The sequence below is a fragment of the Bos javanicus genome, chromosome 8 (assembly GCF_032452875.1).
Source record: "Bos javanicus breed banteng chromosome 8, ARS-OSU_banteng_1.0, whole genome shotgun sequence".
In the NCBI taxonomy this organism is placed as follows: Eukaryota; Metazoa; Chordata; class Mammalia; order Artiodactyla; family Bovidae; genus Bos; species Bos javanicus.
In genome coordinates this window covers 104,473,005-104,499,694 of record NC_083875.1, presented here as the reverse complement: position 1 = coordinate 104,499,694, position 26,690 = coordinate 104,473,005, and the positions used below count along the sequence as shown (strand labels likewise).

The 26,690-nt window shown below is 43.7% G+C and overlaps 1 long non-coding RNA gene across 5 annotated transcripts in view; it reads right to left on the bottom strand.

Moving 5' to 3' along the window:
- The window catches only part of LOC133253205 (uncharacterized), a 152,636-nt gene that overhangs the window by 106,400 nt on the left and 19,546 nt on the right, over positions 1-26,690 (bottom strand). The window lies entirely within an intron of this gene.

Sequence of the window (26,690 nt, the reverse complement as noted above, 5' to 3'; positions counted from 1 at the left end):
GGTTATGACTATCTAATCCCATTGATTAGAAATCCAAAATTTTGATTAAAAATACATTTTTCACATTATACTTTGCATTTGGGGATTTTGTTTGAGAAGACTTCCTTATGCCTAGGTTTAAAGAAATATGCCCTTACATTTTCTTCAATCTGTTTTACTGACATTTGAATCTTCAATTTATCTGGAGTCTACTTGTGTTGTTCTGGGTAGGAATCCAGTTCTACCGTGATATATATAATCAACCAGTTTTCAAAGGCATCTGCAAGTCCGTGAGATTTTCCCCATTGCTCTGTGGTGCCGTGTTTATCACGTATCAAGTTCCCATACACGTGTGCCTTGTCCCTGAGCTCTCCATACTCTTCCATGGATCTACTGACCTTCCTTCTGTGGAAACCACATAGCTCTCTATTACCCTGACTTTTTAAAATACAATCCCAGAGATACTGCATTTTCTTTATTTTGTGACATGTACCCACTGCTGTATTTATGTACACATGCATTTTTGGCTGAGCTGGGTCTTTCCCTGTTGCACGCAGGCTTTCTCTAGTTGTGGGGGGGGGAGGGGGACCCCGCCACTCTCCAGCTGAGCATGGGCTTCCCGCAGTGGTGGTTTCTCTTGTCGTGGAGCACCTGCTCTGGGCGCACAGATTTCAGTAGTTGTGGCACAGGGATCTCAGTGGTTGTGGCACACGGGCTTCACTGCTCCATGGCATGTGGAATCTTCCTGGACCAGGGATGGAACCCACATCCCTTGCACTGGCAGGCAGATTCTTACCTGCTGTACCATCAAGGAAGTCCTACTACAACTTTTTAAAATATTTTAGTATCTAGAAGACACATCCCTCCTCTTTTTAAAAGATGCCTCAGCTATTTGCAGACCTTTATATTTATTAATTTGAGAAAAAGTTTCTCAACATATATGAAATTCTAATTGCAATTTCATTTTTTAAATTTTAAATTAATTTGAAGTAGCTGACATGTATAGAATGTTATGTTATCATGAACCTGGAGTATCTCTCGATTTATTTAAAACTTTCTTTTATGTCCTTTAATTGAATTTAATTTTTTTCCACAGAGAACTCATTTATTCTGTGATAAACTAATTCCTAGGAATCGTTTTTGTAGCTACTATGAATGGCAGTGTATTTTCTTTTATGTGTTTTATGGCTGGTGTTTGCTGGTGTGGAAACAAGCTGTCGGCTTTTAGTAGTTGGTCTTGTATCTGACAGTCTTGCTGAATCCCCTTGTTAGTTTTATTCAGTTGGTTTTCCTTGTCCATGATCACAGCACTTGTGAATAATGAGAGCTTTATCTTTTCCCTTCAATCTTCACACCTCTGTATTAGTTTGCTGCGGAATCTGTAACAAAGTGCCATAGGCTGAATAGCTTAAACAGCAGAAATTTATTTTCTCACAATTCTAGAGGCTAGCAGTCCAAAATCAGGCGTCAATAGGGCTGGTTTCTCAGCTTGTCGACGGCCGTCCGCTCCCTATCTTCACATGGTCTTTCCTCCGTACCTGTCTGAGTCCCAGCTTCCTCTTATAAGGACACCAGTCCTACCAGATTAGGGCCCACTCTAATGGTCCCATTTTAACTTCATTATATTTTTAAAGACTTTATCTCCAAATACAGTCACAATCCAAGGGCTTGGGGGTTAGCACTTTAACATATAAATTTTGGGGAAAACAACTTCTCATTTCTTCTTCTTGGCATCAGCTGCAGGGGAAACCAAGGTGCCCCCACAGTTCTCCGTGTCACAGCCGAATTGTAGCAGGCAGGCGCTGGGACCCTGAGGCAATGAGTGGGAGAGAGGAAAGAGCAGAAGTCACATCTGTGTGGCAAGGCTTCCCATCCCCGTCTGCCTCTGGCTCATATTCCCTCCACGTGCCAAGTCAGGATGTCCTCCCTGGAGCTTCCCACAGATTTAGACTAGTTCTTAAGTGCCTCCAATCAATGGCACTCCACTCCAGTACTCTTGCCTGGAAAATCCCATGGACAGAGGAGCCTGGTAGGCTGCAGTCCATGGGGTCGCAAAGAGACGTACACTACTGCGCGACTTCACTTCCACTTTTCACTTCATGCATTGGAGAAGGAAATGGCTACCCACTCCAGTGTTCTGGCCTGGAGAATCCCAGGGACGGGGGAGCCTGGTGGGCTGCCATCTATGGGGTCGCACAGAGTCGGACACAACTGAAGCGACTTAGCAGCAGCAGCAGCATGCTTCCCCTTCCTTCCATAGTGTCCCCAGAGTTCAGGTTGTGGTGGCAGGGGTTAGGATACAAGGGCTAGTGGCAGTGGTGTGAACCATCTAACCAGAAATCCCTGTGATCTGATCGGGCTTTAGAAAGACCTCTTTGGCTAGTGTAGAAACTGAATTAGAAATGGGGAATCCCAGAGACTGAGAAACTAGATAAAGGGCTATTGCAATAAGTGAGCTGTCAACTCCTAGACAGAGGTAGTGGTGCTGGGAATGGAGATGGTGTTGACAGGACTTGGTAATTCTTTACATGTGGGATAAAAGGCAAGAAAGAAGTCATGAGTGATTCCTAGGTTTCTGGCTTGCACAACTGAGTGGATGGTGGTTAACTTACACTGTGTATCACAAGACAGTCCAGGGTCAGGGAAAGGACTCAAGGAGGACACAAGGAGACTGACATGCCCACAAGACATCCAAATTGAGATGTTTAACAGGTAGTTGGGGCTATAGGGCTGGTGGTCAGGAGAGAAATATGGACTGGATGGCCTTGGACGTCATTAGCCCATGAGCCATTGGAATAGATGAGCAGGGGTGAACTTCCAGGGATGGTGTGAGGAGGGAAGAGAATAGAGGGTCAAAGACCTATCCTTGAGTATTACAAGTAAGGTAATTCTTGAGTCTAAAGAAGAGATAGCAAGAGGCTGAGAAAAAGTGTCCCCCTTGGCAGTCAAGGAAAGAGCACATGTTAAGAAATGTGGCCAGGTGAGAAATCAGGTCAGATGAGGCCTGAAAGGTACTTAGGGGCATGAAAGTCATCAGTGACCTCTGCCCCCAATAGAGGAGGTTGTCATTCTCATCATAGTGATAACAATAAATGATCTTATTAACAATGATATCACTCTAGAACTATATGGCTTTTTATTACTTCTACAAGCAGTTTATATTCAACAACTTCCTTTTGTTTTAGGAAAACTGTGTCCCATAATATAATTTTCGAAGGAACTGGGGAAGATTTTCTAGAGAAGAGAAGACTAGGGATAGGGTAGGATGTTTGGACTATGAGCAGTCTTAGAATTTACAAAAGGCTGTCGAGAGCCTGCTCTGGGGAAGCCAGAACCGATTCACGCGTTTGCAATGCCAGAGCTGTTCAACAACAGAATGTGCTGCTCCAAAGCTGGAGAGACCCCCCACACACACACCCTCACCCCACCCACTCCAGCCTCTCAAGCCCTTTCAAGTTTGTGGTCTTATTTTGCCTCACAGCAGTTTTCTGCCAAGAGAAGTGAGTTTCCCTTTGCTGATACATAGGGAGGCTGAGTTTCAGAGAGGTTCAGTGGTATTGAAAAGGTCACACAGCTGGAAGATGGATGGGGTGGGGCCTACGCCGGGTCCTCTCATTCCAAGAGCAGCATTCTGGCCGTGCTGGAGGTAAGTGGCCTCTCAACAGGGAAGCCCAGAGAAGAGTCAATGCCCTTGGGAAGCAGGAGGGCATGTCAGGGCTGGGGCCTCTACTAGATGAGGGTGTTTCCGGCTGAGCAATCAGTGACTGTGATTTTCTGTATTGCATGGGATAATGCACTCTTGACAGATGAGAAACTAAAACACAGAGGCTAAGAGACTGATGTTTAAAACTGAAGATATGTCTCCTGTTAATGCAGACCAACAAAGGGCTGTGGGCTCCCCATGGGGCGCAGTGGTAAAGAATCTACCTGTCTGCCAAGGCAGGAGGTGCAGGACATGGATGGGGTTCCATCCTTGGGTCAGGAAGATCCCCTGGGGGGAAAAATGGCAACCCACTCCAGTATTCTTGCCTGGGAAATCCCATAGCTAGAGAAGCCTGGCAGGCTACAATCCACGGGATCACAAAGAGTCAGACACGACTGAGCACACACACATACAGATGTACAAAAGGCTGTGCTTCTAGACACCTCAGTAGGAAAATTCCAACCTCAAAAGGTGACCATAGCCATGGTTACTGATCAGTTTATATCTGTGCTCTCAGGGCTGGTGAGGGTCTTTGTCCCCAGGGCTTGCTGCAGAAACAGCCTTGTGCACAGAACTAGCAGTGGCCCAGGCTCACACTCCAGGTGTGAGGCCAGGTAAGGCCACTTACCTGCTCAGCTCTTCTCCTGCAGATGCTACCATATTGAGGACTAAGGACACCAAGGACTGCGAGGACCAAGTTTTGAGCGTTGACACCATCTAACTACCAGAAAGCAAGGGCAGATACAATGGTCATCTGACTTAAATTCGCCCGTTCCAGTCCATTTTAGTTCACTGATTCCTAAAATGCCGATGTTCACTCTTGCCATCTCCTGTTTGACCACTTCTAATTTACCTTGATTCATGGACCTAACATTCTGGGTTCCTATGCAATATTGTTCTTTACAGCATTGGACTTTACTTCCATCACCAGTCACATCCACAACTGGGCTGGCTTTGGCTCTGTCTCTTCATTCTTTCTGGAGTTGTTTCTCCACTCTTCTCCAGTAGCATATTGGGCACCTACCAACCTGTGGAGTTCATCTTTCAGTGTCCTATCTTTTTGCCTTTTCTTAATGTTCATGGGGTTCTCAAGGCAAGAACACTGAAAAGGTTTGCCATTCCCTTCTCCAGTGGACCACATTCTGTCAGAACTCTCCACCATGACCCATCCGTCTTGGTGGCCCTAGACAGCATGGCTCATACTTTCATTGAGTTAGTGATGAGTGGACATGAGTTTGAGCAAGCTCCAGGAATTGGTGATGGACAAGGAAGCCTGGCATGCTGCAGTCCATGGGGTCCCAGAGAGTTGGACACAACTGAGCGACTGAACTGAACTGAGGCAAAGGCAGCCAATGGACAGATTTGGATCTTGAAAAGAGCTTATCCCTTAAGCTTAAGAAAGTCACTAAGATTCATATCCATTTTTGGGGGTATCATAGGATCTCAAGGGGGTGACAGGGAACATTCTGTTAATTGTGGCAGGGAGAGCTCTGGCAATTAATTTGAAAGAAATTATAAAAACCCAGGTATCCATCAACAAGAGCATGAATAAAAAAGTTACAGTATGGCCACACCATGTTACATTATACAGCAGCCAAAACTGGATGAACAAGGGTATCCACCTATAGGATGCTGGATGAAGAAAACACCCTGCAGAAAAGCACACGCACTGTGATAGAACTCAGTGTAATTTAAAGTCTGCAAAGCAATGCTACACATCACTGAGATATGCACACTGGTGCAGTACAAGTACAGGAGGACGGATGGGGACTGACAAAGACTTCATTCAAGGCATCAGCTACCATTTGGATGAAGAGATGGTGGGAATATGCAACAGGAAAGGTATACCCAGGTGGCACTAGTGGTAAAGAATCCACCTGCCAACGCAGGAAACACAAGAGAGGTGGGTTCAATCCCTGGGTTGGGAAGATCCCCTGGAGGAGGAAATGGCAACCTACTCCAGTATTCTTGCCTGAAGAATCCCATGGACAGAGGAGCCTGGCGGGCTTACAGTCCACGGGTCACAAAGAGTCGGACATGACCAAAGCAACCTAGCAAGGACCTGCAAGGTATACCCAGGAGTTTCTACAGGATTGGAAATGTTTGTTTCTTAGGATAGGTAGAGTACACCCATCTTACAAGATTCTTTAGGGCTTTTTGCTTTTAAAATACATTTCCTAATAATTTCTTGTGACTGTGTTTATACTCAAAGCTGGTAACGCAAATCGTAACATTTATATGTGTTAATGAATCTGTCTCTTCTGCTGAGACATGAGGTCACACCCTCTTGAAGCCAGAATCACCCAGCTAAGCTGCTTCCAAATTTTTGACCCGCTAGGTTTGGGGGTAATTTTGTTACACACAAGAAAACTATTATGAGGAATCACTAGGTATTCTTGAGCAAAGCAGTGACACTATGAAAGTGGTATTTACCAGGCTATCGTGTAGCCTCCAAAGACCAAATAGCTAAATTTGCTGTTTTGCAAAGCCCCAGGTGGTTAGCACAAACCCGGAAGAGCCTGCAGCCCAGAACTCGTGGGCGGGGTAGGCAACATGTTGGTACTTTCAGTACGGCCTCAGACCAATGTTAATCAACTCTGAACTTTTTCCAACCAAATCTACTTGCCTCAACAGTTCACCCCTGAGGACAAAAAGTAGACCTTCAGACTTCTCTGCAAACCTCCAGAACTCAGCTAAACATAGAGCAGGGGCAGCTGATTTATGATGCTTCACAGGTGATGAGGAAAAATATCCCCAACCTGGCCGGGAGATGCCGTGCAGCCCTGAGGGACAGAGTGCCGAGAGTGGAGCCAGAGCCTCCTGCCCTTGCAGCTCTCCTTGCAGCCTGGTAAGACACTATTCCAGGTTTCATGTCCTGTTCGCCATGCTAGACCCATGCTTCCAGTGAGCACAGAGGTGAGGGTGGGATAGTGATGGGTAAAAGAAGCTCATGAAATAACCATAAAGGGAAAAGCAAAAAAACATTTAGCTAAGCAAAGGGAGCAATCTTTCTCTCTAGGCTGCAGTTCCCAAAGCAGATTCAAAAAGTAAACTCTGCAGTCAGGGCATCTCCTTAAAACAAGCTCTAGCAATTGCCTAAGAATTGAGCTCTCAGTGAAAGGGAGAGGGATGAGGTTGGTGACAGAAATAGATATGGTCCCTGGATGGAAAATGTGTCATCATCCTGATGTGCTGTTAGGGGCTCAGCTTATGACTTTGATTACAACAGGAAGACTTAGTGTTGGGTTGGAAGTAGTCATCTCAAAGCTAAATTCCATTTCTTGGAGGTGGAGTAGAGAAAACTCAACTAGATTTGGGCAAAGTTCACATTATAAGAAGAAAAACATGACCTCCCCACAAAAACAGAAAATGTAAAAACAAGTTTTGAGAGAGTTGTTGTTTGGTTATTTCTATAAGATTAAATAAAAGTTGTTTAGCATAGATCAAAATTTTAAAAACAAAGGAGACAATTATACATAGAAGCCAAAGGCCTCAGATTTGTCCCTTGGCAGCTTTCTAAAGGGGCTTCCCTGGTGGCTCAGATGGTAGAGAATCCACCTGCAATGCTGGAGACCTGGGTTCTATCCCTGGGTTGGGAAGATACCCTGGAGGAGAGCATGGCAACCCACTCCAGTATTCTTGCCTAGAGAATCCCCATGGACAGAGGAGCCTGGAGGGCTACAGTCCATGGGGTCACAAAGAGCTGGACATGACTGAGCGGCTAAGCACACACACAGCTTTCCAAGGATCTCTTTCACTTGCAGATGGAAAAGCTGAGGTTCAGAAAGGGAAGGTATGGAGCCAGGGTCACAAAAAGATTGTTGGCCAAGCTTAGAGCAGGACCCAGGAACCCAGGAAGTGGGTGACATTCATGAACTATTTGAGCCTTCCCAGTTCAAATGAGGAACAAACATGAGCGTGAAGAGCTGGGCATCTGTGAGCTACTATTAGTCCTCCTGGGGACAGCCTCCCAGTCACTCAAATTGTTATTAAGGGAATAAGGACTGGAAGACAGGAGCTCGCTGACCCAGCAGAGCGCATACACAGGGGCAGCATCTGAGTCTCTGGGAATTGCTTTCTCTCACTTAGGCCCAGCATGGACTTCTCAGGAAGCTGGGCCTGAGGACAAATGAGATTAGAAATATAGCAGAGAGTGCTTCTTGAAAAAGAAGGGGTCCAGGACTGAATGAAAAGACAGACAAAGGCAGCAGGTGGACAGTCTTAATGCCAGAGAGACCTAGGTGTAAATCCCAGCTCAGCCCTTCCACCTGTGTGATCTCAAGTGAGTTATAGGACACCTCTTAGCCTGTTTCCTCCTCTGTAAAATGGGTATCATACACGCTTGCAGTAAACTCAAGATACCTGAGAGCTTTAATAAATGTTATGAACTCCTGAATCCTTAGCTAGAAAAGAGAAAGAGAGGAGACATCCAGACAGGTACAAAGTTCACCAGCCCAACCTGACAAGGCTTGCTGCTGCTTTTAGCCCATTCTCTCGGCTGCCTTTGTACAGACCCATTTCCTCCCAGGGAGGCCAGGACACACCTTGCTGGCTCACCACCAGACTTACGTTAAGGTCACTCACCAGAGGCACTCGTGGGCTCTCCAAAGGGCCAGATAAAATCCCAGTGGGTTTTGGAGATATCCTATAGTCGCCCTTCTGCCTCTTTTAAACCTTCTCTGGATGTGCCAATGATGGCAGAGAAGACAGGTGGCAAGAGAGTGGTTCTGGAGTCAGGCAGAGCTGGATTCAAATCCTGCCTCTTCTTTTATTTGGCTGAGTAAACTTGAACAAATACTCACCTCTCTAAGTCTCGGTTTCCTCATTTGAAAAACTCCAATGATAATAAATATCTATTTTGTAGGATTGTCATTAATCAACGTAATGAATTTAATGAGGTAGTTAATTAATTTAATGATGAAATTAAGTGAAATGAATTTAATAAATTAATGTAATTTTAAAATATAAATATTCTAAATATTATATATAATATAGTATAAAAATATACTATAATACTATGACATATATAGCATAATAATACACTATAATTGTGATGAATTTAATATTATAAATATGACAATCACGTATCATTATATTCATATATCATGATAATATGATATAATATTGTTATATATATATAATAATGTAGTATGATATGCATAGCATATTATGGCATATTATAATCTATATAGTATAATACCATATTATAGTATAATAATAAAATATAAATAAATTTAATAAATTAATGTGATGAATTTAATGAGGAAATGTAATTAAAGCACAATCAGCCAATATTTGGGTAGCTCAGATGGTAAAGAATCCGCCTACAATGCAGGAGACCCCAGATCAATTCCTAGGTCAGGAAGATCCCCTGGAGAAGGGATAGCTACCCAACCCAGTATCGTTGGGCTTCCCTGGTGGCTCAGAGTATAAAGAATCTGCCTGCAATGTGGGAGCCCTGGGTTCAATCCCTGGAGTGGGAAGATCCCCTGGAGGAGGGCATGGCAACCCACTCCAGTAATCTGGCCTGGAGAATCCCCATGGACAGAGAAGCCTGGTGGGCCACAGTCCATGGGGTCGCAAAGAGTCAGACACGACTGAGCAACTAAGCACACACGCACAGCCACTATCGGCAGTGGCTGAATACATGATGGAATCAGGGCAGGCTGCCTGTCCAGAGGTGGGCAGATATGGTAAGTCTTAGAAATTCTGCCTCTGCTGTGGAGTAGGTGTGTGATTCTAGGTAAGTCACTTAAGCTCCCTGTGTCTCTGCTTCCTCTCATGGACCATAGACATCATGCTTTCCAGAACTCAGAAGGTGTCTATAAAATTCAACTGATTTATTGGAAATAGAAGTGGTTAGAAAACTCTGTAGCATGACTCCATAAAAGGATAATAATTATTCAGATATGACTGGATATCTGTAACTCTAAAATGTTTCCATCTCAAAATTATCCAGAATGCAAGCAGAAAAGAAAAGAATTAGTGGTGGGAGAGGTAAGATAAAAATCAAAGAATTTTGAAACTTCTAATGGCACAAAATTCATTCAAACATTGAAATTTCACCTTAACTGGTTTTTCATTGTTATTATTATTTTATTTGGGGATGAGATTTTTGGGTGTTTGTTTCCAGAGAACACTGTCTTTCTTCTTTTCTCTAAAGTTACTAAAGAGTATAAATACTCCAACTGAAAGCTTTAATAAGAGCAATCATCCATGTGATTTGTCAGAAGCCAAAATAAAATTCTGAGACAAAAAATAGGCCAGTTTAAAGCGATTTTGGCCATTCCCACGAATGGAATGAGGACTCCTCAGAGCTACTTAAAAGTGTCAATTCTAGAAGTTCCTGGTCTTTCCAGATCTTGAAAAGTGGTTAAGAACAAGGAAATTGCTCACTCACAGCTGGGACTGAATCCCAGTGCTGCAGCTTCACAGGCACGTGACCCAGAGTCACCTTCTCCATAAACAGGGATAGTATAGTATCCCATGGCGTTAGCAGTACATGTCCCAGAGGGTCATTTTGAGGGTTAAATGGATAAACCATGTAAAGAGCTTACCCAAGTGCCTGGCACACAGTAAGTGTTCAACAACCACAGTTTTAAGAGAAAGCTCCCCTTGAACCTTTAGGGCCTTGTACTTTCGCGCTTGTAACCATTTTCCCAGGTAACGTCTCCTTTTGCCCTCTCAACAGCCCAAGAAGCTCTGTAGATTGGGATTCATTAGCGCCCTCTAACTACTGAGAAACTGAGCCTCAGTGAAGTTAAGTGACTGGCACGCGGTCTCCCTGGGGATGAACAGGAGTGAAGACTTGGGTTCCTTCGAAACCCTGCACTAAGGGGCAGGTTTCCCAGACCTCAGAGAGAGAAAGGCTGAGGGTAGCAGTCCCCGTTACAAAGTCCTTACCAGAGTGGAATTCAAGACCTCAGGGCCTTGTGGGGCAGTGATTGTGACTCAGTTCTCCCACCCTGACTCCCCCACCTCTGACCTTCCCCCCACATACACACAGCTCGGTGCCAGAGCTGTCCAGCTGACAGCAGTCGGAGCTGCTGACACCTGTTACAGATGGGCAGGCCTGGCTGTGGCTAGAAAGCCAGAATGTTCTGCCCCACAGTTTCCAGTATCTGACGTACATGCCTGCTGCTCACCTGCTGAGGGAAATCTCTCTTCATGCACCACGTCAGCAGGTTTACCGTAAAGTCATCCTCTGAGACTTCCAGCCCCAGCCCCTAATTAGTCATGCCCCTCCCATTTTCCTTTTTGATACGGAATGGAAAGACCCCAGAGGTGACGGAAAACACCGTCATTGAGCCCCACGAAATCTTGGACTTAACACATGTTGAATCACCTAAGCTACCAAGATCCCAGACATTCAGCCCTTGAGAGTTGGAAAAATTCTCAGAGGCCATCTAATCCAGGGTAGGGTGAACTTTTCCTGTAAAGGGTCGAACAGTATATATGTTAGGCTTAGTAGGTCACATCCAATCTTCTTTATTTTATAACAAGCTCCTGAGCTAAAAACAGTGTTCCCATTATAAATGGCAGAATTTGGCTTGAAGACCATGGTCCATGGATTGCTGATTCATCCAACCATCTAGTTTAAGTATATTTGTCCAAGGTTACCCAACCGTCAGGACTGTCACTGATACTCAGATCTGATTTATGGGCCACTCTGCCTCCAGAATTAAGATTATTTTATTCTGGTTCTTAAAAAATCTCAATCTCTACTTCTTAACCAAAATGCTTGGCTAATTGTATTTTCAACATTCAATAATGAAAAATGCTGTGGATGAGTGCAATAGAAGAACAAATGTTATTTAAAATCAAAACTAGCTGTGGTTGCTTCTGCCTTGCAAAGACAGGAGAAATTATTTCCATCAGCATGAAGATACATCTTTAGTCTGGCAGAGCTGGTAAGGAGAGAGAAAGGAATAGATGGACAATTTCAAAACCTTTTCCTGGTTCTCTAGCACTAGTGAAAAGGCAAGAGGCTGGGGGAGGAAGGGTAAAGAAGACTGCCATTGCTTTGCAGCATTTTTTATTGTGCAAAGAGACCACCACTCCCACCCCCACCCCACCACCAGGCCACGTGGCAAGTATAATCAGCCTAAATTGCTCTACTTAGTAAAAGGAGGTGAATCAGATGGCCTAAGAGATGGTGCTCCTAATGATGGGTACATAGAGGGGAAAAACAGGATAGCGTGACAGTGTGATACACATACCGACTGGCAAAACCAAGAATGCCCAGTGTTAGTGCTAAGTGATTTGCATAAATAGGATCTAAGGTCCCTTCAAGTCCCTGGGCTCTGCTAGAGTTGACTTCTATGAGCATCTGTATTGCTGTTTTTTGTGCAAATTGAAGAAGAGGTGCTAGGGAAAGTGAGGTAGACTTTGTGTATGTGTCAACATACACAGAAGCAACTCAAGGACTTAGAACACATTAAGCAGAGACAGGATCTCAGAGGAGGTGTAACCAGGAAAAGATAAGCCTGCCCAACATCATGCCCCCTTCTTCTTGCTATCAGAAAATCCCCTGGCAGCTGGGAAGGGCCCTGGGCATTGTCAGGAAGACACTGACAGAAGTCTTGTGGGAATTCTGGAAAAGTTTCATTCTTGACAAAAAGGAAAAATGTGGTAGCACCATCATGTTCTACCTTTCTCCTCTCTTTGTCCACGCACTCCTAGACTGCAGGGAACATCCCGCTGCTGTCCAATAGAGCTTTCTGCGTTGACAGAAATGTTCTGTGCCTGTACTAGCCCAATGCAGTAGGCACCAACCACTTGAAATGTTGCTAGTATGACTGAAGAACTGCATTCTTTTTAACTTTTATTAAATTTTAATTAATCTAAACTTAAATAGCCACACGTGGCTGGAGGCTACCTTACTGGACAGTTAAGACTACAGAATCATAGGAGCTTTGACTCTGATGCTGAGCCATCTATCTCCAAGCTGCCCATTATTCTAGAGAAACCTCTAGTTTTTAAGTTACTGTAAATTGAGTTTTCTGATGCATGCATGCATGCTAAGTTGCTTCAGTTGTGTCCAACTCTTTGTGACACTATGGACTGTAGCCCACCAGGCTCCTCTGTCCCTGGGATTCTCTAGGCAAGAATACTGGAGTGGTTTGCCATGCCCTCCTCCAGGGCATCTTCCCAACACTAGGACTGAACCTGCATCTCTGACATCTCCTGCATAGGCAGGCGGCTTGTTTACCACTAAGGCCACCTGACTGGGGCCAAAAGCATTCTAACTGATACTCCCAGGGAGAGAGACTAGGACAGCCCCAGAGCCTCCACTGCCTAGGGGATAATATTCAAGCCATCAACCCTATCTTATTTGCATCTCAAAGAACAGTTAAGTAGCTAACGTCAGGGTAGAGGAATATCCCAAGAGGAAGGGAAGGGTGGAAGAGAGTCCTTCCCGCCCTCATTCAGACCCTCTCTTTGGTCAAAGACACGAAAGTCTAAGACAGCTACGGCTCGGGAAAGTTGGACACCTAGCGTCAAAATGAAGTGTCAAGACAGTGGTCCAGGGCCTGCCTTGTCCGGGCTTGGGTTTTTCCCTACCACACTCACCTTCAGCAAGTCACTTCCTCTCTCTGAAGTTCATGTCTTACATATATAAAGTGGGGAACAATCAAACTCTTCCAGCCTAGCTCAAGGAGCTATTCTAGGGCTCGGCTCCAAATGGATGGAAATAACATATAGTCAATAGGAAAGTGCTGGTGAGGAAATCTTGGAGAAGGTCATTCCTAGAAAGACTGAAGGCTTCAGAAGGTCCTGTCACCTGGTCTGAGAAGCACCTCGCATCCAGGTCTGGTCAGCTCCTCAGGCCCCGATTTCACCTCTAATGGCAGAGAGTTCCACCAACCATGCTAAGGGCCTGATGCAGGGAGAGGGGTGGCCTGGAGCTTAGGGAGCCCAATTCTCATGAACAAACTTGGGGCAGGCACAAGACATGGATCCCTTGAGTGGCCAGCTCAATTGGTACCCGAAATGACTGCAGATCAGTACCCTCAGACGTACACAGCCTAACCTAGTCCTCATCTCTGTTCCAGGGGGAGTATTTCTATCACCCCGCAGTCATGACAGGTCAAATCCAAACAAAGAAGTAGGCAGTAGGTTAGCAAGCCTCTAAAGTAGTTTTGAAGTAGGGAGTCAGGAAGAATGGGTCCCTTTGCAGGAAATGCAAAAAGAAAAACTCAGGGGGCCAGAGTTTTATAGGAAATAGTTTGGACCAGAAAAACAGCCTCTAGCCTGAAAGTACAAAGGTTTATATACCTACACCTTCAACCCTTTACCCATCAACAATGCTAAACAGATTTGTGTTGCAGCTGCCATATATTGTTAAAAGATAGTTTACTTAAAATTGGGTATAATCATGACCTTCATAGAAATATAAAATAAGTGTGTATCAGAGATTTTATTTAGGTCATTAATTAGCAAGGGAACCAGTAAGATGTTTAAAGAATCACATATACACAAACAATAAGAAGTTTTGAAATGAAACTACAAATAGATGCTCAAGTGGCTTATTCCACAGGGGTGTGCTAAACCAGTTGTACTTCCACTGGAAAAAAAATCATTTGGGTATCTGTGAACATGAGCCATTTGCATTGCTCTGTTATCTACAACTTACAGAGTTCTAAAGTAGCTCAGAGGCAATGAAAATCACAACAGCCCCATAGAAACACCTATTTTTCCACTGACGACATCTAGGAATCTTTTCAGTCCACGTCACAGCCATTCACCATCTTCCCTTCCCTACAACATTGGGGCAGGTACCTCTATCACCTTAAATACTGGATCCACACCTGTCTGTGGGACCACTCCTTGAAATGGATGCCAACATCCCGGGAAGTTATCCAGTCTGCTCTGGAGCTAAGGAGAATTGAGGGAAGTGCTGAGAGGGCATGGAATATAGCATTCTTGAGATCAAAGAGGTCGAATGTCAAGGACTGTATTTTACAGAAGCATAAACGGAAGCCTGGAGAGAAAAGGGTTTTTTCTAAAGACACAGAACAGAATGGAATAACACCTTATTCTTCTCCACAGCACACACTTTTTAAGGCAGAGAGGCTGAAAAAGGAGGTGCCAAGGGGCTACTCATTTCCCCATAGATATGTTCTTTTCCTCCCTGAGTCACATCTGCAAAACAGGAGTAATAATACCTCCCTCCCTGTGCTGTGGGCTGTGAGGTTTACATAGGAAAAAATGCCTCATAGCCAGTGCTCCACAGAAACCGTTCTCCTCACTGTCCTGAGTGGTCCTGTGACTCGAGGACAGTCACAGGGGCCACTCTGCTTTCACTCTCCCAGAGGGTGGCAACGAAACAAAGACCGAAGCTTCTACCCTGAAATGAGTCAGGAGCTTCTTTCTGGCCCAGATTCAATTAGACTGGACTGGTATCAGGCCACAGCTGCATTTCCGGTGCCATGTTAGCCCCTTTATAACAAATTTTGAGGAAAACACAGCAAAGAGGAGGACAGTTCAAAAATAATTAAGTTGAAAATTCACCAGGAGGGGCTCTGGGGCAGAGGCCAGAGGCTGGTGGGTAGAGACGGTCGGGCAGGAGTAGGAATAGAGGAGGCACAGCCCCAGCGAACTGTGCCCTCAGCATAGACAACCCGCAAACAGACACACTGAGTTCGTTTCCCAGCAAGGCCAAGTCGGTGTGACCTTCAAACAGCCCGCAGGGCAGGGTTCTGCGCATCTCCTGGGTCCTGATATGACTGAGCATCCGTCACATAACCCTGCTGTGAGCAATTTGGTCTCAGTTCTCTGCCACATTCTCAATTTCAGGGCATCCCTGATTTCTCTCTGCAGAGAGATTCAGAAGAGGCCCAGGCTAGAAAGCGGTGGGGTTTTGTTTTGTTTTGTTTTCCAACATGCACACTCACTAGCATGTAACAAGGAGAGGAAAGTTTGCAAAAGCATTCAGGTCAGGCAGGAAGGGACCCTCAAAGCTTCTGGGACCCCGTCCTCTCCCTCCTACCAGGTCAACTGAAAAAAGCCACTGCAGGGAGAATCCTGGCTCTTCGAGGACTGATCAAGTAGCCCCTTGGATGAAAGCCCTTCACGTTCCTCTGACACTTCGGAATTGACAGGTCACTTTCTTGTCCTAGTTATTGAAGAACATTTGACCGTACTTTACCAGATGAGAAAAATAGGATTGTGAAAGCCCAGATGAGTTGACTGGGGCCATGCAGCTGAGTCAGGACTAAAACCCACGACTTTCATCACAGGTATCAATGAGCAATGGGGAAACTGAGGTGAGAGCAGGGGAAACCATTTGCCTAAGGTCACACAGAAGGTCACCTACAGGGCTGGGGCTAGAACCTGTGTCCCTCGTAAATCAAAGCTCTTTTCATTCCACCTCTCTGCCTCTCTCCGTGGCAATGTCTCAGGACAAATGCTGTCTGAGGCATCATGGGCCTTTCCTTTTAGGGAAAGATGCCAAATCCTTTTCCTGCCAGGCAGACATATAGGCAGTGGCTTCGTGGAGCTCTTTGTTACCAGACTGAGGGTGCCCGTGAGCTCAGCCGGAGAGGACCTTTGTTTACCGTGTCTGCAGGAGTACTGTAGGTAGACTGGGCACTCTCGATTTCCTATCTTTGTCTGAACTCTATTTTCACTGCCTTTTCTCCTACATTGAGCAGCATTACTGTAGGCAGGGTATGAAAGTGACAGAAACAGTCAAATCTAGAACCCTGAGAATGAAAATAAGACAAATGGACATAAAACTCATGAGAGCTGCCATCCTTACAAGAATTCACATTTTTTTTGAAAAGCCAAAGTTCATAGATTGAGTGTGGATTCAGTTGGGACTTGGTGATACCAACCCAGGAGTACAGTGCGTAGAGATGCCATGTGGTGGGAAACAGCTCACCTGAAAATCAGTACCTATACTTATCTACCTGCTTATCACTGTGATTTTCAACGTGGAGCTCATGTTTGAAACCACTGCTTGCTGTCTTATGGGACAGACTGTAAAGGTTAGCATAACATGGGATCTCACTGTAATTCCATTTTAACTCCTCTCAGAGGTGAACAATTGTATCTTTCACCTGCTCCCCAGTGCCCCCCACTAAGTGAATTTAACATAAACCTCTGCAGTAGTCTATCTATGCACAGTCGCTCAGTTGTATCTGACTCTTCTCAGCCCCATGGACTGTACAGCATGCCAGGCTCCTCCGTTCATGGAATTTTCCAGGCAAGAATACTGTAGCAGACCGAATTACTATTCCCAGTCCTTTCCTGCCCTGTAAAAAGGACTGCTGCTGCTGCTGCTAAGTCGCTTCAGTCGTGTCCGACTCTGTGCGACCCCATAGACGGCAGCCTACCAGGCTCCTCTGTCCCTGGGATTCTCCAGGCAAGAGTACTGGAGTGGGTTGCCATTTCCTTCTCCAATGCATGAAAATGAAAAGTGAAAGTGAAGTCACTCAGTCGTCTCCGACTCCTAGTGACCCCATGGACTGTAGCCCACCAGGCTCCTCGGTCCAAGGGATTTTCCAGGCAAGAGTACTGGAGTGGTTTGCCATTGCCTTCTCCAGTAAACTACATCTCCTTTTTGCCTTGTGAGTTGGCAATCTACTGAATTCTCTTTGAATAGAAGAGATGAAGTGTATATCCAAGCCCATCAACACTGGACTCAGCCATAAGACTTGTTTTAGCCAGTGGGACGTGGGTGGGAGTGACAAACTGCCAGTTCCGACAATGACTTTAAGAGGCATCACATGCTTCTGCTCACCTCTCCTGCACTCCTGCTCTTTGCCATAATAAAAGCTTCCCCCGAGTAGTTTCTGTCCCTTCAGTTCAGGTCTTAAAGTGCAGATATGTGAGGTTAAGTCTGAGCTGACCCGCATCCTACAGCCAAGCTCTGCTGATCCAAGCTAAGCCCAGTACAAACACATTTTCCTGACCAGAAAATCTGAGTAAGAAAGATACATGATATCATAAATCACTGATATGAGGCTAAGTAGGTGGGATTAGTTATTATGCAGCATTATCAAGCAAAAAAAAAAAAAAAAATTAATACAGACACAGAAACTTAGGTTATTCCATCCAAGGCAAAATCTTTAAGTTCAATCAGTATTTTCATATCATATAATAACAGGCAAATGGACAGCTTTTTTATTTATACATGCTGTAAATTGATAGTGTGACACCCAGCTCATACAACAGTGTCTTGGATCAGATGAACCCACTCCCAAAGCTAATCACTAGTCAGGAGGATTCAGGGGTTCAATTCAGGACTAACAATCAGAGATATGAAGAAAGTATTCACATGAAAGAGGACAAAAAAAAAAAAAAAAAATACTGCAAAAGTCTGCTCACTGCTGAGGTATTAAAGACAATAGAGAGTCTGTGGAAGTATGTTTCCCTACTGCCACCCAACCTGTCCCTGGGAGCATTTAAAACAGACGTTCTCAGATGTCAAGCAGGGATTTGTAAAAGAGGTGAGGAAGTGCTCAAACCTCTTTTGCAATAGCAGAGCCCTTTGTTTAAACACCAACTCACATGTATCCTCAATAAATTAAGAATGGAAGTGCTCTGTCTGAAGCCTATGTAAGCGGTCAGGGTCCTTTCTGCTCAGCTTTTCCTTAATTCCCTGGGGTGATCTCTACACAGATATCAATTTTGATGGCAGGGAAACTGAGGTCAGAGAAGGGAAAATGACTCTACAGACTCCAGTGAGAAAACCATAGGATTTTAGGGTCTCTGAAAACTCACTCAAAACTCTAGGACCCCGGGTGCCTTCCAAGCCAATAGTCTGGAGGTGGTCATTTTCATCCTATTTGGAACAACAGAAAATATAAACAAGTAGCTATGAATCTTGATACCAGAGGCACACTGAATCCTGGCTACTGTCAGCAAGGGAGGTGGTGGCTGTTGCTGCCCTCTAAAGAAGCAAGACTCCAGCAGCGAGGTTTTGACTCAAGGGATCAGCAGATAAGTCGCAAGACCATCTCCTGTATGCAGCCATCATTCTGTACACAGGCCACAGGAATCAAAGTGGCAGGAGCAGAAGCCCTTCTAAGATCTATGTGGCTTGTGACTGAGGGAAATGTGAGACGCCCCGGGAACCCTTGCATCTCACAGCTGTCAGTGCCTGGTGCTGGTGCCTTCAATCTCCTGCCTATCCTGAATTCCTAACGAAGTGAAATCACACGCACCAGGAAAAAGAAGGCATTTCTTCTATATTTCAGTGCAAGCCAAGGAGGAAAGGGATAAAAAGGATTGAGAAGGGCCCTGGATCTACTTAACAAACTTGTGGGGTTTAGGCTGAGTATGCTCAAGTAATGAGGAAATGAAATAGCTATTGCTTCTCGTTCCTCTAGGGCAACATTATACAACATTGTTTGTTCTCTTCTGAAAGCAGAGAAACACCTTTTGAATTTGTGCATCTGGGAACCGGCAAGTCACCATTTAAAGAGACACACACTGTGTAGGATGGAAGGACATGATCTTAGGGAACATGACGAGAACCAACATGAGGATCCAGTATTCCTAGTGGCCCTCTGAAACTCACATAGGCAAATCTCTTTCCCCTTCCAGGCCTCATGATGCCCTGGAATTTCAAGGTAGGGGAAGGATCAAAAGGAGGATCAGAAAGACCTGACTCAGGCCTCCAGAATTCAGCCCCTTACAAAGTGACCTTCTTTGCTGCTCTTGTCACTGACCCTGAAAAGCCAGCAGGATCGGCAGCTGCCAAGGAATTGGAGCTAATTTTCCTTTCATTTAAGCTGAGTAAGCAAACAAAGCATTTTATTTTGTGTTGAAGATTCTGCAAAATTGCCAGAATCACTTTCATTTCTAAAACAGAAGGAAAATGACCAAGTGAATTGCTCATCCTACCACTGTATAAACCGCCTGAATTTTTTTCCCCATCTTTGAGGAACACTTGGTTACATTTGCTACTAAATCTCTCACATCAACTGTTATGAAGTTTAGAATCGATATTGATTTCCACATTAGTAATGTTTAATTTTCATACTACCCAACACTTTATGATTTAATGTTTACCCTAGTCATCATTTTATGGCATATAAATATTTAAGCATTTAAATATCTAATATTTTGAATGCATTTGAAACAACAAATGAAAAAGGATCTTCAATATATGGGTTGGCCACAAAGGATGTTCAGGTTTTTCCAAAAATGTTACAGGAAAACCCAAATGAACCGTATGGCCAACTCAATATATAACGGAAAACTAAATTATCAAATTTATTAGCACTAGAGAATTTTCCTCTTCCTAAATAATATTATTTATAGGAACTCAAACAACCATGAAGACTGGGGGAAAATGTATTCTTTGAAACTTCTTTTTTTTTTTTTTATCTTTCCAACAAGTACTATAATACTTAGAAGTTGCCCAAGAGAAGCTTATATTTATGGTGTTTTTCTTCCCTGACTTGGCAGAGGCAGGACTGAAACTAAGGCCCCTTGCTTCCCAGTTCAGTTCTCAGGCCACAACACAACAGTCTTCATGTTATGAATTAGTTCTCTCTGAAAGTGTCTTGTCTCCAAAATAGACTCTTCCCAAGCACCGGGTGAAGCTTCTGAAGCCTTTCGTAATTACTCACTCAGAAGCAAAGATTCCCCAGCACAGATGTAAGTCATAATATAAACACCCCTCAGCGTGGGTCTGTGCCAAAGGTCCAGACCCCGTGTGCATGGGCAGTCCCCAAACCCAGAGCGGCTAACCTCAGAGACTTGAAAAACTCCCCCCTAGTGCCTCCCTAGCCCTTGTATTTTGGACTCAGTGAACAGAACTTCCGATCCCATCGGCCTCTTTTTCTCCCCCTTTCCACCTATCCCTCCATCCATCCAGTCATCACCTGCAGTAGACTGGATCCACTAAGGCCCTGGTTCTCGGTTCACGCTGTTCCAGTGCTTTTGCCGTGTAACAGTCAGGCTTCTTCTCACTCTTTCTCTGGGTCCAGCCACGGGATTTGCTTTGGCCAATGGGATGTTAATAGATGAGACATAAGCAGAGGCAAGAAAAATTACCTGAATGTTCTACTCTTCATTTGTGGCCTCTTTGATTGGCACAGGCTAGCTAGGTAGGATATAACAGGCATGGGAAGCAGAGCCAAGTCAAGCCAGTCGTCCCAGCCATGGCCACCCTAGATCATCCAGTAGCCAGCCAGTTCCCCCAGATGTGTGATCAGCTCCAGCCAAGTTCAGTAGAGGTGCCTAGCTGACCACCCAGACACATGAGCAATAGTCATTGTCATAAGATGCCAAGGTTTTATGGTTATTTGTTACTCAGCATTATTTTGGCAACAAATAACTGATGTAAGGTCCAACAACATTTACCAGTGTCTTCTATGTCTTACACTGAATCCTGAATCACAGAGAAAATTCAGTCATGGTCCTCCTTCATAGGGATCCCAGCTTCTGAAATAGACACACAGAATATCTCTTTCTTTGTGTAGGACAATCTTACCTCACCATCCCCCTGCAGAACTCCCAAGACCTAACTTCTATCCTCTAACAACAAGAAAATTTATCTGGAGGCAGAATGAGGTAGTAGAGTATCAGTAAAGATTAGCTCCAGATGCAAATGAAATATTAAAAAACAATTCAGTAATATAAAAAGGCCAGGGATGGGCATTTCAGGGCTGGTATAGTGTTCAGTAAAGTTAGGCATCCAGGGTTCTGCTATCTGGATGTTCCCCCATGCTCAACACATGGCTTTCACCTCATCATCCAAGATAAGCTGCTCAAGCTCCAGCATCACTTCCACAGTACAACCAGTAAGGTGGAGGAAGAACAAGGAAATGTTTCCAGAAGACGTACAGGATTTGTTATTGGCCAGAACTTAGTTTCTTGACTACCTGACTATTCTACTGCAAAGAAGACTAAAAAATAAATCTTTATTCCAGAAAGTTATATGCTCAGCCACAAACTGGAGGTTCTGTTAATAAGGGGAAAGCAGCAGATGGAAACTGGAAAACAACTGGTAGTTTCTGCTGCAAGTCCAAACAGGTTTGGGCTCAAACAGACCTAGTTTGATCCATGGTTCAGCCAGGAAGAGCTCAACTTATAAACTTGGGAAAATTCTTTCCTTCTTCAGGCCTTAGTGTTCCTGTCTATAGAATGAGGGCAAGGGAGAGAGTTGGTCTGCATGGCCTCTTAACCTCTTTCTGCCTCTTCCCTTTCCTGAATCATAGACTGAAGATTCTGAACAGCTTAGCCTTCCATCCTCAGGTTAGCCATCCATTTATAAATAGGTATATAAATATATTTAAATATATATTTATAAATATGTCTATCTATAAACCTGGGTGACATTTCCTCTTGGGTCTGAAAGCACTTAGTGAACAAAAGGAAAAATGCCAAATATAAACCTGTGTTGGATAAAGAGGGAGATCTACCTGAGTACTCTCATTGCTGCTTTCCGAGTTGCATAGAAGTGGCTTTCTCGGGAGCTTAGAAGCTTCTAAGTCTGACCTTAGCTATAACCCACAGGCACCTAGTAGTGGTCAGAGAACAAAGATCAATTTATACCACTCAACTCCTGCCCCATATCCAGGGCAAAGAAGCTATACGATCCAAAAGGATTTGAGACAGGAGCAGTTAGATATTCAAAACCCAGCCAGGCAACATTTATGTGACTCTGTTTAGAGCGGGAAGAGAGAACAAACATATTTTAATTTACCACCATCAAATGGTGAGGGACAGGGAGGCCTGGCGTGCTGCAATTCATGGGGTCACAAAGAGTCGGACACGACTGAGTGACTGAACTGAACTGAACTGATACGCACTTTATAAAGAGACAGTAAACCTTTGATCAGAGTCTAATTAAGGTCTTCTTCACATCTTTTAAAGCCTTACAATTCTGTGATGAAAGAAACTATCCACTTCCCTCTGGGTTAGGACAATATCATAAAGCTTTCAAATCTTAGAGTAAAAGCCTCTTCCATCTGACAGGTATAAGAACCTCTTCTTCCAAAATAAGCCTACTAATCTCAATATGCCTGGGGAGTTGGCAAACTGTCCTGAAATTGGTTATAAGGCTAAGCGAAAAATCACCATGAAAAGGACAGAGTCTTAAGTTGATACTTTCCAATCTTTCTTTATAAGGAGCAACCTCTAATTTATCTAGTTGAAGAGACACCTGATGGAGTTCAGGTGGTCAGGTGTTAGAAATGGAAGAGTTGCTCTATGTTACACACAGATGTATTGTCACTTCTAATGGTGCAACTTGGCCCAACAGTAGACCAGAGAAAATACTGGAAGAAGGTATGTGGATACACCAGTAGACTGTCCAAATCCACTGATTTAGAAAACTTGAATCTCTCTTTCTCAACTCTTTTAATGTTTTTCTCCATAAGACTTTGTTCTTTGTCTTGTAACATGCTTCTTTTCTATCCCCCTACTGCTTGACACTATACATTTTTTGACGTCTCCTCTGTTTCTTTCAAGCGTCAAGGCAACAATAAATATAGTTTCTTGTGTGCATGCATGCTGTCATGTCCAACTCTTTGTGACTCCATGAACTGTGTCCTTTCAGGCTCCTCTGTCCATTGGATTTCCCAGGCAAGAATACTGGAGTGGTTGCCAATTCCTCCTTCAGGGGATCTACCTGACCTAGGGATCCAACCTATGTCTCTCCTGCAGCTCCTGCACTGGCAGATAGATTCTTCACCACTGAGCCACCTGCGAAGCCCCATATAGTTTCTTACTCAAATGCTATTAAAGTGTATTTATACACCATCCTCCATGTATAAATGGCACTCTGCTGGGATCCGTACTATAAAGACACACAATAAACAACACTGATATTCAGAAATCGGGGGGTGGGGAAAAGGTGAGGTCTCAAGCTTGCCTTTATCATCCAGTTGTCACTCCATCACCATCTGGACCAGGTGCTTTGTGAGCACAAAAGCTCAAGAAGAGAGCACAGAGAGGTGGGTGGCCACATAAAGGCAGCCTGGTAAGACCTTGGGGAATGTACAGTGTCCTTCCAAAATACACCGCACAGCGCGATTCACCAAGCAATTTTATAGAAGCTCATTCTTTTTGCCTTGGGCAAGGTGGGAATTGTGGGTCCCATTTCAGAGATGAGCAAATGAGACTCAAAGACGGTGAATGACTTGCCATGAGTGGAAAGGCAGAAAGCTGAATCCACATAAGGGTAAGTAATCTTTCAGACCATGGATCTAGCAAATGATTTGGTACAAAAGGAAAACACCCTTGAATGAATAGGGAAAGCCCACATTTTAACCCTGGATTAGACGCCACCCTATGCTGCCTATAGCTCCTTCTTTTCTAGCCACTGTTTCAAAAGAGGAGGAAGAACAAAATTCAGCACTAAGAGGGAGTTCTCGAGAACTGGCCTACACTGTAGCACTGTCCCGTAGGCTGCGCTCAGGTGGGAGGGACATGTGTAGGAGTATGCATCGCCTCTTTGGAAGCCAGTCCTTTTCAGTTGCTGCCCAAGAAGCCCCAGAAGGAAGCCCTCGGGTTCTGCTCCACAGCAAACAGTGTCACTGCTAAGTTTCAGTGTAATAAAGAGATGATTCAGGCATTACTCAGAGAAACCGCAGCATTTCAGATGTTCTCCTGGACCACAGCATGTACAGTGATGCGAGCTTCGTCTTCCTGCCACAGCCTTTGCATTTAGTGTCAGATCTGAGTAATAAGTGACATATTAAATGACTGGTGACAATGTTTACCCTTCCTCCATCCCCACCCCCACTGCACTCAGAAGTCAGCCAACATGACAAAATTTCAGTGCCAAGACCTTCACCGAGAACAGTGAAACTTTGAGTCTCTCCGTTTTCCCACAAGTCTCAAAGCGATACTGGAAATTTTTTTTCTTTGTCCCCAGTGTAATCGAAAAATATGTTTTTATTTAGAAGCAATACAAAAGTCAAGCCTATTTTTAGAATGTGAGATTACAGAGGAGGATTTTTCCAAAAGGTTCCAAAGTAACAATTATGTAAGAGCCACAAAAGGATTTTATTTGTGACCATCACCTTGGGGCTTTGAAGGAAGTCTAGGGGTTGAGATTCCTGGAAATTGAGAAGCCCAAATATTCTGAAAGAATAAGCCCAATTTTGGGCTCAAATAGTATGGGCAAGAGATGAGTTTACATCTAAAATGATGCCCTTCTACAAGATGCTTAGAAAATAAACATAAATCCAGTTCTTAATATTTATTATATAGGCCACAGACATCATGATGTACATCAAATCAGTATTTCCTAGACTCCATTTATTCAAATATCATTGTTGGATCTGCCTATTATCTAGTATTCCTTTATATTTTTCTTTAAGCCATCTCATTATTTTACACTAAAACAAATGTACCATAAGAGGATAAGTCAACATAAAAAGTTGAATAAAAACAAAATAACGGGCTGAGATTCTGGTATGATGCTGTCACCTGCAAAAACTCTGAGGGTGCCATTTTCTTTTTGTTATTAAAGGGAGATTGTCAACTTTCCGTAGGCATTACAGAGTGGGTAACATCTAACTAAGACTCAAAATGGATCAAAGATCTACATGTAAGAGTTAAAACTATACAATTCTTAGAAGAAAATATGCGAGTAAATCCTTATGACCTTAGGTTAGGTAATTGATTAAATATGACATCAAAAACGTAAAATGAAGACATACAGATGGCTAACAAACACATGAAAAGATGCTCAACATCACTCATTATCAGAGAAATGCAAATCAAAACCACAATGAGGTACCATTTCACACCAGTCAGAACGGCTGCAATCCAAAAGTCTACAAGCAATAAATGCTGGAGAGGGTGTGGAGAAAAGGGAACCCTCTTACACTGTTGGTGGGAATGCAAACCAGTACAGCCACTATGGAGAACAGTGTGGAGATTCCTTAAAAAACTGGAAATAGAACTGCCTTATGACCCAGCAATCCCACTACTGGGCATACGCACTGAGGAAACCAGAATTGAAAGAGACACGTGTACCCCAATGTTCATCGCAGCACTGTTTCTAATAGCCAGGACATGGAAGCAACCTAGACGTCCATCAGCAGATGAATGGATAAGCAAGCTGTGGTACATATACACAATGGAGTATTACTCAGCCATTAAAAAGAATACATTTGAATGAGTTCTAATGAGGTGGATGAAACTGGAGCCTATTATACAGAGTGAAGTAAGCCAGAAAGAAAAACACCAATACAGTATACTAACACATATATATGGAATTTAGAAAGACGGTAATGATAACCCTATATGTGAGACAGCAAAAGAGACACAGATGTATAGAACAGTCTTTTGGACTCTGTGGGAGAGGGAGAGGGTGGGATGATTTGGGAGAATGGCATTGAAACATGTATAATATCATATATGAAATGAACTGCCAGTCCAGGTTCGATGTACGATACAGGATGCTCAGGGCTGTTGCACTGGGATGACCCAGAGGGATGGTACAGGGAAGTGGGAGGGGGGTTCAGGATGGGGAATACGTGTATACCCGTGGCAGATTCATGTTGATGTATGGCAAAACCAATACAATATTGTAAAGTAATTAACCTCCAATTAAAATAAAAAAAATTTATATTAAAAAAAAATAAGCAACAAAAGAAAAACTGGTTAAGTGAACTTTATCAAAATTTAAAATTTTGTGCTTCAAAGGACACCATCAAGAATGTGAAAAGACAATCAACAGAATGCAAGAAATATTTGCCAACCATATATCTGACAATGGTCTAATATCCAGGATATGTAAATAGCTCTTAAAATTCAACCATAAAAAGGCAATCCAGTTTTTAAATGGGTAAAGGGGCTTAACAGACATATCTACAAACAAGATATACAAATGGCCAATACATACATGAAAAGATGCTCAATATGGTTAGTCATTAGGACACAAATCAAAACTACAATGAGATACTATTTATACTCACTAAGATGGTTAAAATAAAAAAAAAGACAATAACAAGTGTGTTGAGAATATAAAGCAAATGAAATCTTCATACACTGCTGAGAGTAGTACCACTTTGGAAACAGTTTGGCTATT